At 32.3% G+C, this 12,996-nt stretch overlaps 1 pseudogene; it reads left to right on the forward strand.

Moving 5' to 3' along the window:
• The first annotated feature begins 779 nt into the window (after positions 1–779).
• On the forward strand, positions 780–2,267 carry LOC141549562 (biogenesis of lysosome-related organelles complex 1 subunit 2-like; annotated as a pseudogene).
• The last annotated feature ends 10,729 nt before the right edge of the window (positions 2,268–12,996 follow it).

Raw genomic sequence — 12,996 nt, forward strand, 5'->3', positions numbered from 1 at the left:
TCCTTATCTCTGACAATTTATGGATTTCATTGTTTGTCATATGTTGTATATACTGTAAGCCTATATTTAAACAATAAAATTAGAAGAAATAAATTACATAGGGGAAAGATAAAAGGAAGAAAAGATTAGGGGACAAAAATCTAAAAAAGTCAAGATAGGATAAAATTAAAAGGTTTTATATTTTATGTAAATAAATGAAATTATATGTAAGAAAAAGTCAAAATAAGCTTAAAATTTCCTAAATGTTTCTGAACTTGAAAGATTCCTACCCATTGCCTTATGTTGATGTAGAGGAGACCCTACATTTTTGAAGACTACATTAGAATACAAATTCTGGAATATTCTACCAAACTAAAAAGGCATCAATCTGTTTTCCAGTGATGATCTGGAATAAAAAGATTAGCTCAATTGCGCATGAAGAGGAATACTACATTAAGGGATAAATTCTCACAGGGGATAAATTATTTGGATATAACAATCCAACAAATTTAAAAACAAATAATCCAAGGATGTTCTTTAATTAAAATATAATCAGATCTAATGACATGTAAATAGAAAGTTATGAAAAAGTTCATGAAGAAAGAAGTTAAGTTTCAGTCTCCTATTCAATACTTCAAATAAAAATAAATGTTATCATTAACACAAAAGATTGGAATGATAAGGGAGATAACAGAATTGAAAAGTAGGTGATTCTCTGAGGAAAAAAAAAAAACAAATAGAAGTTTATAGCATTTCCTGTCACTGATACAGTATCTATTTTTCCTTGCTCTCCTCCAAATATGGTACAAAAGGTAACTAAAGGATGTTTTTTGGGGGGACTAAAATGATAAAAAAAAAAGCACTATAAGTATCAAAAATACATAGGAAAACTGATCAGTAGTATTTGAAGGCAGTAGAAGGGAAGATGAAAATATTCTATAAGAACACTAAAAAACAAAGCCTAAATTTGTATTCAAATTCAGAATTACAATATCTAGTAATAAACATTTCAGATGTGCATAGGGAATTAATTTTTCCTTAAAAAAGGTAAATTAAATAGTGAAACATCTCTCCTAATAATGATAAATCAAAGAGAAAAAATGATATATGACATCATAAAAAGGATATTTTTTGCTCCAAACACATGTCCTGAAAATATGAACCTACATGAAGGTTCAGGAAAAAAATTTGTTCAGGAAAAGAGAAAAACAAAACAAAACAAAAAAAGCAATGTGTTTCTTTAGGAGAACCATATGTAAAAGTGGCATTTAATATGCCTATTGATCAAGCTGAAGTAAAATAAAATGGTTCATAGGGCAGCAAAAAGACTAGCTCATTAAATAAATGTTTTCATGTTTGAAAGACTATGAACATGTGGCATAGGAACTTTTTTTTATTTTTCCTTAAAAAATCATACATGGATGAGGATGTATTCTGATGGAAGTGGAAATCTTCAACATAAAGAAGATCCAACTCACTTCCAGTTGATCAATGATGGACAGAAATAACTATACCCAGAGAAGGAACACTGGGAAACGAATGTAAATTGTTAGCACTACTGTCTATCTACCCAGGTTACTTATACCTTCGGAAGCTAATAATTATTGTGCAACAAGAAAATGGTATTTACACACATATATTGTATCTAGGTTATATTGTAACACATATAAAATGTATGGGATTACCTGCCATCAGGGGGAGGGAGTGGAGGGAGGGAGAGGATAATTTGGAAAAATGAATAAAAAAAAACCCAATCATACATGGAATCTTCTTGCTTCCTCTCTTCTGCCCTCTCTTTTTTCCTCTTCTCGTTTTCCCTCTTTTTCCCTTCTCCTCTCCTCTTTTTTCCTCTCCTCCCCTTCCCATTCTCCTTCCCCTCTCCCATTCCCATCCCTCCTTCAATCCTCTCTCCTCCCTCCCTTGGCATAGAAGATGCAGTAGTACAGATGGCTGAGGAGGATATTACTGGTTTTTACTAGGATCTGTTCTCCAAAATGGCCACATACCTGACCAGCCAGCTGATAGCCATCAGCAAAAGCTATAAGCTTTTGGAAAATATGAACAAATTCACCACCTTGAAGTATCTAGAGATGAAAGATATTGCAATCAACATAAAGAGAAACCTAAAAGACCTAAATCAGAAATATGAAGCACTTCAGTTTTATCATTTTAATTCATCAGATCCTTTTAACTGAGGACAAATAGCAGCTCTTGAGTAGGCAGCCTACAAGTTGGATGCATATTCAAAGAAACTAGAAGCAAAGTTCAAGAAGTTATAGAAACAATGAAAAGTCTTTATTACAAAGACTTTAGCTCCATGAGTGTGTTATAAGAGCTGAAATAATTCAAAGGGAATTTGTCAAAGTGCTATGCTTCAGTTTCAGCACATTGCTGAAGTGTTCACAGAGGGATGCAGGCCCACCTTTGTTTGGATATGTAACTTTGGCCACTCTTTGCTCTCTTAATAAAACTATTCCCAAAGAATTCCATCTTATCATGTGCTTCCTGTGTACCCTGGATCAAGACTCAAAAATCAGGATCAATTCCCTCCAGAGCTGACACAGATGAGCTGCTCTAGTTTTCTTGTCTCTCTTTCTTTCTCTCTTTGACTATTTTGAATGCATCCCCACCGCTTAATGATCTGTTCTTAAACTTAAATAATAAATGCTGATTCATGACAAAAACATCATGCATGATGAGAGATACATTAAAAAAGAGAAAGCAATTATAGGCAAAAGTATCTAAGAAACAAATGAGAAGAGTACAAAACAAAGTAGAAAGGAAAAAGAGAAGAAATGATGAATAAATATTTCAGAGACAAAAAAATATTTCTCCCTCATTAGTCAAAACATTAATTTGTGGTACAAAAATATAAAGTAATACTTTCTCAAATGGTGTGTTATTAAGCTTAATTGAAAAAAATATTGTTGAATTGCAGTCAGTAAAGTATGTTCAATATTTCTACATGTGTCAATTAGATTTTATGCTCTAATAAATTGTTTTCCTCAAGATATACATTCAAAAATTTGATGCAAATGATGTCTGGTAACTATTAAATGAAAATAGGAAGGAGTATGTGATATCTCCAAAAGTTAGGGATGTTAGAAGGAGTAGATTTTGTAAGAAAGATTTTACTTCCTGCTTTGTGCATGCTGAATTTGTGAAATATAATTTAAAATGTGTAATATCAACTTGATGTGAGATTGAAAATCAGCCATGTTATAAAACAATGATAGATAAAATCATGGAATGAGACAAAGTAATCAAGATTAATGTAGAGAGTCCAGAGAACACAGGGAAAGCTTTGGGACAAAAAGAGGGAATGAAATGGAAATTGAAAAGTAGTGATCAGACAGATAAGGATAACATAGCATTATAAAAACCCAGAGAAGAGAGAGCTGAGAAGAAGAGGGTGGTCAACAATGTCTAACATAGAAGAGAGGTCAATAAGATAGATTTCCAACGGTTAAGTAGTGAATGACAAGAAAGGTAGTCTACAACAAAATTATATTTTGTTATTTTTAAGTTGTGTCTGACTTTTTGGGACCCCTGGTGAGTTTTTTTTGGACAAAGCTCCTGGAAAAGCTTGCCATTCTCTTCTCCAGTTCATTTTACAGATGAGGAAATTGAGACAAATAACCTTAATTGATTTACCTAGAGTCACATGATTAACAAATGACTGAACAGATTTGAGGTCATTAAGATATATCCTCCTGAATCTAGACCATGTACTCTATTAAGTATACCACCCATAGGATTAAAATTGTGTAGAAGTGCCTCTATGAGTTTGGCTAAAAAAAACCAAAATATAATATAATTTAACATAACAAAATATAATATGATATGACATAACATATGTGATGTGGTGGACTTAATTAATTTTTTTAACAATTGAGGTGGTTTGAATATGCCTGAGGTCATTAAGAAAAACACTACATATAAATAGATATATTTAGAGAGAGATCATTGGTTTGGCAATCTGCTAGAGAAAATGGGAAAGGATGCAAGCAAAGTAAAGAGAGGAATCAGTTTTGGCAAGAGAAGGGCCATCCAAGTATCTAACTACAGGAAAGAAAAAAGAATAGAGCTTGATGTCATAGATTTTTAGATAAAAAGAAGGGATGAGAAAGAAGCTTATTATGAACATTTTCAATTTTTCAGTGAAGTAAGGAGTTAAATCTTTAGCAGACATGAAACTAGGAGGTTGAAAGTATTAGAAGCTCAAGGAGAGATGATAAAACTGGTTCTCAAAGAAGCAATATTACTTGTGTAACACAAAAATATAAAGTAGGGGACAGGGTTAAAATTCAGGTTTTCTGACACTAAATTTTGTGCTTATGCTACCATATCAGCTGTTTTCTTATTCTGTTCATTAATAGGAAGTCATCATTTCAAAAGGATCATATTTATGTATGGTGTTATTATGGTAGAAAATTTATTAGATACATTTAAAAGGGAATTACTTCATTTTCTCGTTATTTTAATTTTCTTCTCCAAGAAAATGGTTTAATATTGTTGGAAGTAAGGTAACATTTTAATCCCTACTGCCAATACAATGAGTAGCAGAGTAGATATCTGTATATAATTCAATCAATCAAACTACAATCATTTATTCAGAAGTTACAATATGCGAGGGGCTGAGTATATAAAAACAGAAAAAAAATGGTCCAATTCTCAAGAAGTTTAGGTAATATCTATACAGAGAATAAGTGAATATGCAAATCTGGATAAATTGTATTGAAAAGTATCAGATAATTAAGAGTCAAAAGGAACAGAATAGATGAGTTTTTTTGGAAATAAAATGGATTCAAAGAGAAAGATAGGGAGATTATTTCCTGCAAGTGATACTTAGTATAATACTCACATATGAATTATAAACTATTTTGTGAGAAGAATACCAAAAAGTTTAGTTTGGCTAGACTGTAGATCAGAGGAGTAGAGCTATAGGTACTATGAAGCTGGAAAGATAAATTAGGATCAGATGAGGATTTTCAAAGCAGTTTATATTTGAACATAGAAGTTATAGGAAGTCATTTGTTATTCATTTGTTTTACTCATATCATCAGGACCCCATTTGGGAATATTTTGGTAAATAAACTAGGACCAATTGTCATTTCTTTCTCAATCTCATCTTACAGATGAGGAATCAAGACAGAGTTAAATGACTTGCAACAAAGCCAAAAAGTTAGTACATTCCTGAAGCTGGATTTCAACTCAGTTCTTCCTTACTACAGGCATAGCATTCTATCCATTGTAATAACCAGCTGCCCAGGAAGCTGAAAGAATTAAGCAAATATAAAAATGACATAATCACACCTTATCTTTTGGAAAATCTGGATTTTTCAACTGAAATTTAAAAACAATAGACTCTCATCTAGGATTTAACTTAGTAATAAAATGGTTTACTATTTGAATAATTTAAATTTTATGACAACTATAAAATTCTGTTATCAATAATTTTGACAGTGCCAGGTTTTCTCCATATGATCTATAATCATCTGTCATTCATTTTTGTTCTCTCCATTCATTCTTTTAATCATCTTTTGAATATTTCCCTATTACCTCCTTTTATTATAGCTTTCTCTATGTACATATTATATTTGGGATATTATATAGCCCTTTCACATTTTCCCTCAGTTTATATTTTCATTACTTTTTTCTGTATTAAAAAATAACTATTTTCTTTCAATATCTTTATCTCCTATTCATATCTTACTGTTTTAGAGAATCCACAAAATTGTGTATGTTTGCAATTGTGGAAAAATTATAATATAAATAAAGAAGATTTTGACAGATTCCTCTCTATATTTAAAAATTATTCTTTTGTGTCTCAGTAAATATACATCTTTGAGTTGCCTATAGAAATTTTGGGGTCTAGAAATTTGTAATCTCTATAACATGCTTCTAATTTAAAAATTCTGTTTCAGAGTTACTTATTAGGCATCTTTTTTGTACAGAGAGAATACTGTATAAGATTCCAGGAATTTAACAATTATATCCCTGTGAGAGTTTATAAACTATTTTATTTTTGCTCATGAGATTATTTTTATTTTGAAAACATTTTATGAGTGACTAGGTTAATTTATAATTTCTAGTTACAGTCTAAATTAAATGGTTTTCAAGTACTTTTTTTTTCAAGAGATTCCATAGAGAGAAGTACAACATACATTCTTTAGACCAGGGGTTCTCAAACTAAGGCCTGCGGACCAGATACGGCTGCCTGAGCTTGTTTATGCGGCCTGCTGGGTTATTGCAAATGGACTGAGGGGCGGAGACAGAGTGTGAGTTTTTGTTTTTACTATAGTTCGGCCCTCCCACAGTCTGAGGGACAATGAACTGGCCCCCTATTTAAAACGTTTGAGGACCACTGCTTTAGACTTTCTGGTATGGATAGGGCTGCTAAATCTTGATTAACTGCTTTTCACTCTTTCAAATCATCTTGGGGAGACTACATATTTTGGAGGATTTTCTTTAAAGTTAGCTAGTATAAATGAAAGGATATAATTTGTTGTTTTTTGTTCAACTCTTTTTGCTTTTTTGCTCACTTTTTAGGTTGAGGTCTATTCTTAAGCAAAATGGAAATAGTCCAAGCTTCCTTTACAGATGACAATAGCTGGATCAGTGCTGATAAACTTCTGGATGGGCATGGCCAAGTCCTGATATTCTAAAGTTTAGTGGCTCACTATTTGCCTTTTATATTTGTATTGGATTTCTAAGAATTAATCTTAATCTTAAAGCAAATCATCTCTAGATGAAGCCCCAAAGGGTGATATGGGTTGGTTACCATCTCACAACATCTCACAAGGTTCTCTTGAAAGAATTCAAAAAATATATCTAAAAAGAGTTAGAAGAAAAATAGGGAAAAAACATGTAGGTACATGTGGAAATGGAAACACAAAAAATATCTGAAGAAAATTCCTTACAAAATAAATTTAGTGAAATAGAAAAAGCATATAACTCCTTACAAAATAGATTTGACAGAGGTAGGTGGTGCAGTGAATAGAGCATCAGCCCTGAAGTCAGGAGAACCTGAGTTCAAATCTGGTCTCAGACATTTAACATTTCCTAGCTGTGTGACCCTGGGCAAAACACTTAACCCTAATTGCCTTAGCAAAGAATGCCACACAATTTGACAAACTGGAAGAAACAATTACTTGAAAACCAGAACTTGTGAAGTGAAAAAAAAAAAAAAAAAAAGAATCGACTGAACAAAACAACTTATTAAAAATTCAATTAACCAAATATAAAAGGGGCTAAAAAAGGTAACTGAAGAAAATAATTCACTAAAAGTTAGAATTGAACAAAAGGAAATGAATGATTTAATTAGACATCAAAAAGCAGTCAACTAAAGCCAAAAGGAAAAGAAAAGAAAAAATTAATAAAAAGTAAAATACCTCATTGGAAAAACAACTAACCTGGAAAATAGATCTAGGAGACACAGTCTAAGAATTATTGTATGTTAGGATTACAAACCCAATTATTGGATCACAGATAAAATATTGCAAGGACCCAAAAAAGAAACAATTCAAATAATGAGGAGCCACAATCAGTATTACCCAGGACCCAGCACCTTATATTGTAAAGGATCAAAGAAAATGGAATCTGATATTTCCAAAGGCAAAGGAATTTGTCTTGCATTCAAGAATCAAGTATCCAGTAAAACTGAGGATTATCTTTTAGGGAAGAAGATGAACATTCAAAGATAGAAGTTAATTTCATTTATTTCTCATAAAAAAGACAGGAGCTAAACTGAATTTTGATTTCCAAATATATAACTCCAGAGAAGCATAAAAAGGCAAAAAGGAGAGAACTCTTAAGAACTATATCTCTCTGTTATGGGTATACTTACAGTGTGCAGGTATAATTAGATTTTATTATAATAATATAAAAAAGAAACTAGAGGGAGAAAGTGGATTATACCAGAGGAAGAGAAAAATAAAGGTAAAATGAGGCAAATTATATTTCACAAAGAGGCAAAAAGACTTATAATTGAGGGAATGAAGGGAGAAGGATGAACAATATGTGAAACTTACTCTCACCATATTTGGCTCAAAGAGATAATTTTAAATAAATTTGATTTCACAAAAAAACTTATCTCACCCAGTAGGGAAGTAGAAAGTGAAAGCAAAAAGGACAGGGGGAGGGAAATAGAACTAAAACAGAAGTAGTAGGGGAAAGGTATAAGGAAGTGGGAGGGTTAGTAAAATAGGAGGGCTGTTTGAGAGAGATGGAGGTCAGAAGCAAAATACTGAGAAGGAGGGAAAGTGAGCAAGGAAATAGAAAAGTATAATTTGGGGAAAATAAAATGGAAGGAAATAGTTAATAATTTTAATTATAAATGTGAATGGGATGAAATTTCACATAAAATGGAAGCAGATAGCAGACAGGAGTAAAATCCAGAATCCTACAATTTAGTGGTAACAAGAAACACATTTAAAGAGGAGTTATATATTTTAATTAAACGTAAAAGATAGGAGCAAAATCTATTAAGCTTTAGATAAAGTAAAAAAAAAAAAAAAAAAAAAAAAAAAAAAGCAGGGATGGCAATCCTGATCTCAGATCAAGCAAAAGCAAAAATATATCTAACTAAAAGAGATAAGGAAGGAAACTACATTTTTTTTGTTATAGCTTTTTATTTATGAGCCATATGCATGGGTAATTTTTTTAGCACTGACTCTTGCAAAACCTACTGTTCTAACTTTCCCCTTCCTTTCCCCTTCCCCCTCCCCCAAATGTAGTAAAATCTCTTTGGGACATAAGGCCAGTAGTAACACTGCTGGATCAAAGGGTATGAACAATTTGATAACTTTTTGAGCATACTTCCAAATTACTCTTTAGAATGGCTAGATGTATTCACAATTCCACCTACAATGTATCAGTGTCCCAGTTTTCCCACATCCCGGCCAACATTTAGCATGATCTTTTCCTGTCATCCTAGCCAATCTGAGAAGTGTGTAGTGGTATCTTAGAGTTGTTTTAATTTGCAATTCTCTGATTAATAATGACTTAGAGCATCTTTTCATATGGCTAAAAATAGTTTCAATTTCTTCATCTGAGAATTGTCTGTTCATACTCTTTGACCATTTATCAATTGGAGAATGGCTTGATTTCTTATAAATTAGACTCAATTCTCTTTATATTTTGGAAATGAGGACTTTATCAGAAAATTTGACTGTAAAAATATTTTCCCAGTTTATTGTTTTCTTTCTAATCTTGTCTGAATTAATTTTGTTTGTATAAAAGCTTTTCAATTTGATATAACCAAATTTTCTATTTTGTGATCAATAATGATCTCTAGTTCTTCTTTGGTCATAAATTTATTTCTCTTCCACAGATCTGAGAGGTAAACTATTCCATGTTCTTCTAATTTATTTATAATCCCATTCTTTATGTCCAGGTCATGACTCCATTTTGAACTTATCTTGGTGTACAGTTAAGTGTAGGTTAATGCCTAGTTTCTGCCATACTAATTTCTAATTTTCCCAATAGTTTTTTTCAAACAGTGAATTTTCATCCCAAAATCTAGGGTCTTTGGGTTTGTCAAGTGCTAAATTATTAGAGTTATTGACTATTTTGTCCTGTGAACCTAACCTATTCCACTGATTAACTAGTCTGTTTCTTAGCCAATACCAAATGATTTTTGTAACCTCTGCTTTATGATATAGTCTTAGAACTGGTACAGTTAGGTCACCTTCATTTGATTATTTTTCATTAATTTCCCTTGAAAGTCTTGACCTTTTGAAATTCAAGGGAATTAATGAAAAAAATCAAGTAAAGGTTGCCTAGCTGTACCAGATGTAAAATTCATTCAAGCTATTCTCCAATTGATAAATGATCAAAGGATATGAACAGACAATACTCAGATGAGGAAATTGAAACTATTTCTAGCCATATGAAGATGCTCCAAGTCATTATTAATCAGAGAAATGTAAATTAAGACAATTCTGAGATACCAATACATACCTGTCAGATTGGCTAGCATCACAGGAAAAGATAATGTGGAATGTTGAAGGGGATGTGGGAAAACTGGGGCATTAATACATTGTTCATGGAATTGTGAATACATCCAGCCATTTTGGAGAGCGATTTATAACTATGCTTAAAAATTATCAAAATGTGCATACGTGTTACTACTGGGCTTATATCCTAAAGAGATACTAAAGAAGGGAAAGTATGTGCAAGAATGTTTGTGGTAGCCCTCTTTGTATTGGCCAGAAACTGGAAACTGAGTGGATGCCCCTCAGTTGGAGAATGGCTGAATAAATTGTGGTATATGAATATTATAGAATATTATTGTTCTGTAAGAAGTGACCTGCAGGATGATTTCAGAGAGGATTGGAGGGACTTACATGAACTGATGCTGAGTGAAATGAGCAGGACCAGGAGATCATTATACAACAATACTATATGATGATCAATTCTGATGAACATGACCCTCTTCAACAATGAGATGAACCAAATCACTTCCAATAGAAAACCCAGTGAAAGAACTCTGGGAAATGACTATGACTATGACTATGACTATGACTATGAACCACTACATAGAATTCCAAATTTCTCTATTTTTGTCTGACTGCATTTTTTATTTCCTTCACAGGCTAATTGTACACTATTTTAAAGTCTGATTCTTTTTGTATAGCAAAATAACTATGGACATGTATACATATGTTGTAATGTTGTATATAACTTATACTTTATATTTAACATGTATTGGTCAACCTGCCATCTGGAGGTGGTATGGGGAGGAAGGAGGGGAACAGTTGGAACAAAAGATTTTGCAATTTTCAATGCTGAAAAATTACCCATGCATATATCTTGTAAATAAAAAGCTATTTAAAAGCTATTATTATATTATATTATATTATATTTAAAAAGCTATTAAAAAAAGAAAGTCTTGACCTTTTGCTCTTTCAGATGAATTTTGTTGTTATTTTTTCTAGATCTTAAAAAATTTTGGGGAGTCTGATTGCTATAGCACTAAATAAATAGATTAGTTTAGGTAGTATTGTCATCTTTATTTTATTTGCTCAAACTATCCAAGAGCACTTAATATTTTTCCAATTGGTTAGCTCTGACTTTACTTGTGTGGAAAGTGTTTTGTAGTTTGACTCATATAGCTCCTATCTTTCCCTTGGTCAATAGAAGGCAAGTATATTATTAAGGATCATCTCTAAGTGAAGGGGCAGGTCAATTCTCTGAGAATCTCCACAGCTGTGAATCATGACATTTGAAGGATTTGCAAAGCAGCCTTTATTAATGCAGATGTTCTTTGTGCATTGGGAATAAAATAAATTGGAGGCAAGAGGGAAGAGGAGAGAGGTCAGAGAACAGCAACTGCCTCTCAGTTTCCTTGTTTCATCATCATCCACTCAGATGAAGAGATCCATTTTACAGGTTTGAGTTGACAGAAATCAAAGTCAAATACATTGATCTATGATTCCATTTTATTAGTATATTTTAAATTATGATAATAGTTATCTTTTCTCCAGTATTACATTAATTCTCTCATTCTCCATGATTTTTCATACTGTCCTAGCATTGATTATTAACTAACTCTTCCATAGATTATCTGGCTATATCTCTTGCTCAGGTAATTATGGTAAATTTAATATGTCAGAGTATATTTATTACTAATTGTTCAGATCCCCAATATGTTTTCCTTCACTGTTATTGCCAGTGATTAGCACCTCAAATCCATTTAACTTATTATATGAATTATCTTTTTAAAATGGATATTTTTGTGAAAATATAGAAAGCATAGAAATAGAAACATTTTCTTTCAGCCTCTCCAAATATTCTGTTTCTATTCTCATGTCACTGAATGAAGAGGAGGAGCTTAAGCAATGCAGTTAAAAGTAATGTCAATCTACCAAGTTTACATCCAAATGCTAGATGATCAATGGATAGGTCCAAGCCTCAGAACTATTTCCTGCTCTATCTTTTTCAGATCATTACTCAAATCATATCTTCCTTAAGCCCCCTGATAAAGTCAGCCCTAAAACTCTTTAATCAATAATTTCATCCATAAATTATGAATATTGGGCATGGACTTCATAACTACCAGCATGAAAACCCCTATAAAACTGACTGAGCAGCAGCAGTTAACTGACTAAACAATCCATTTCCTCCTTTAAGAATCTTGATTCATGACAACTATCAAATCTTCACTTCAAATTTCTTTTTTATTTTTCTTTTGAGTTAATAATTATTGAAAATTAGAATCTAAAACAAATGATCCTTTTCCATTCTACTTCCATTTTTCTGTTCTCATACTTGTAGGCTCAATTTCCTTTTTATTGTGGATAATGAGATCATTTGAGATCATCAAGAAAAAGAATCCCATATGATTTTTCTAATGCCCAGTAAGCAGTCTGTATCATTTATTTGGTATAACAACAATTCTTTGTGCTCACCTTCAGGATGATCTCACTCTCTAACAATTTCTGTTATGGGACTTAAATTTTTCATAATAATGAATATATGTGTAAAAATTTGGATTTGTTGGAGCATCACTATTTCCCAGAACATCCTTAGAGCTGAAGCTATATCTGTTGTGCTGCATCAGAAAGTGATCAATAACATCTCCTGACATGCTAATATTCCCTGTTCTAACTGCTAAGTGAACTGAATCTGGTGCTGCACTTCTGTACTTGTAACACCAATTCTGGTTTGTATCCTGCTGAATGACTCCAAACGCTGATTCTAATAATGGAGAGACTTTCCCCAGAACCTAAGAATGGCTATATCCCAAATGTCAATCATAGAGATAATTTACTCAAGGATCTATTTTGTGGATTGCCTTTTATGGTTTTCATGCTTAAAAACTCTATCCTTGTCATTAGCCCTCAAGACCTCCTTCTCTGGAAGGTGGACTTATGTTTCCTTCACTCTGAAATTAAACTTTGATTTGTTTTCTGACTCACCACCAGTGGCTTGCTTTGTTCAACTCTGGCTATCCACAAGTAACAAATAGATTCGGTCCAGGGAAAAAAATCCTTTTTTTTCATATTGTTTAAT

This window comes from Sminthopsis crassicaudata, chromosome 1, assembly GCF_048593235.1.
Source record: "Sminthopsis crassicaudata isolate SCR6 chromosome 1, ASM4859323v1, whole genome shotgun sequence".
Lineage (NCBI taxonomy): Eukaryota > Metazoa > Chordata > Mammalia > Dasyuromorphia > Dasyuridae > Sminthopsis > Sminthopsis crassicaudata.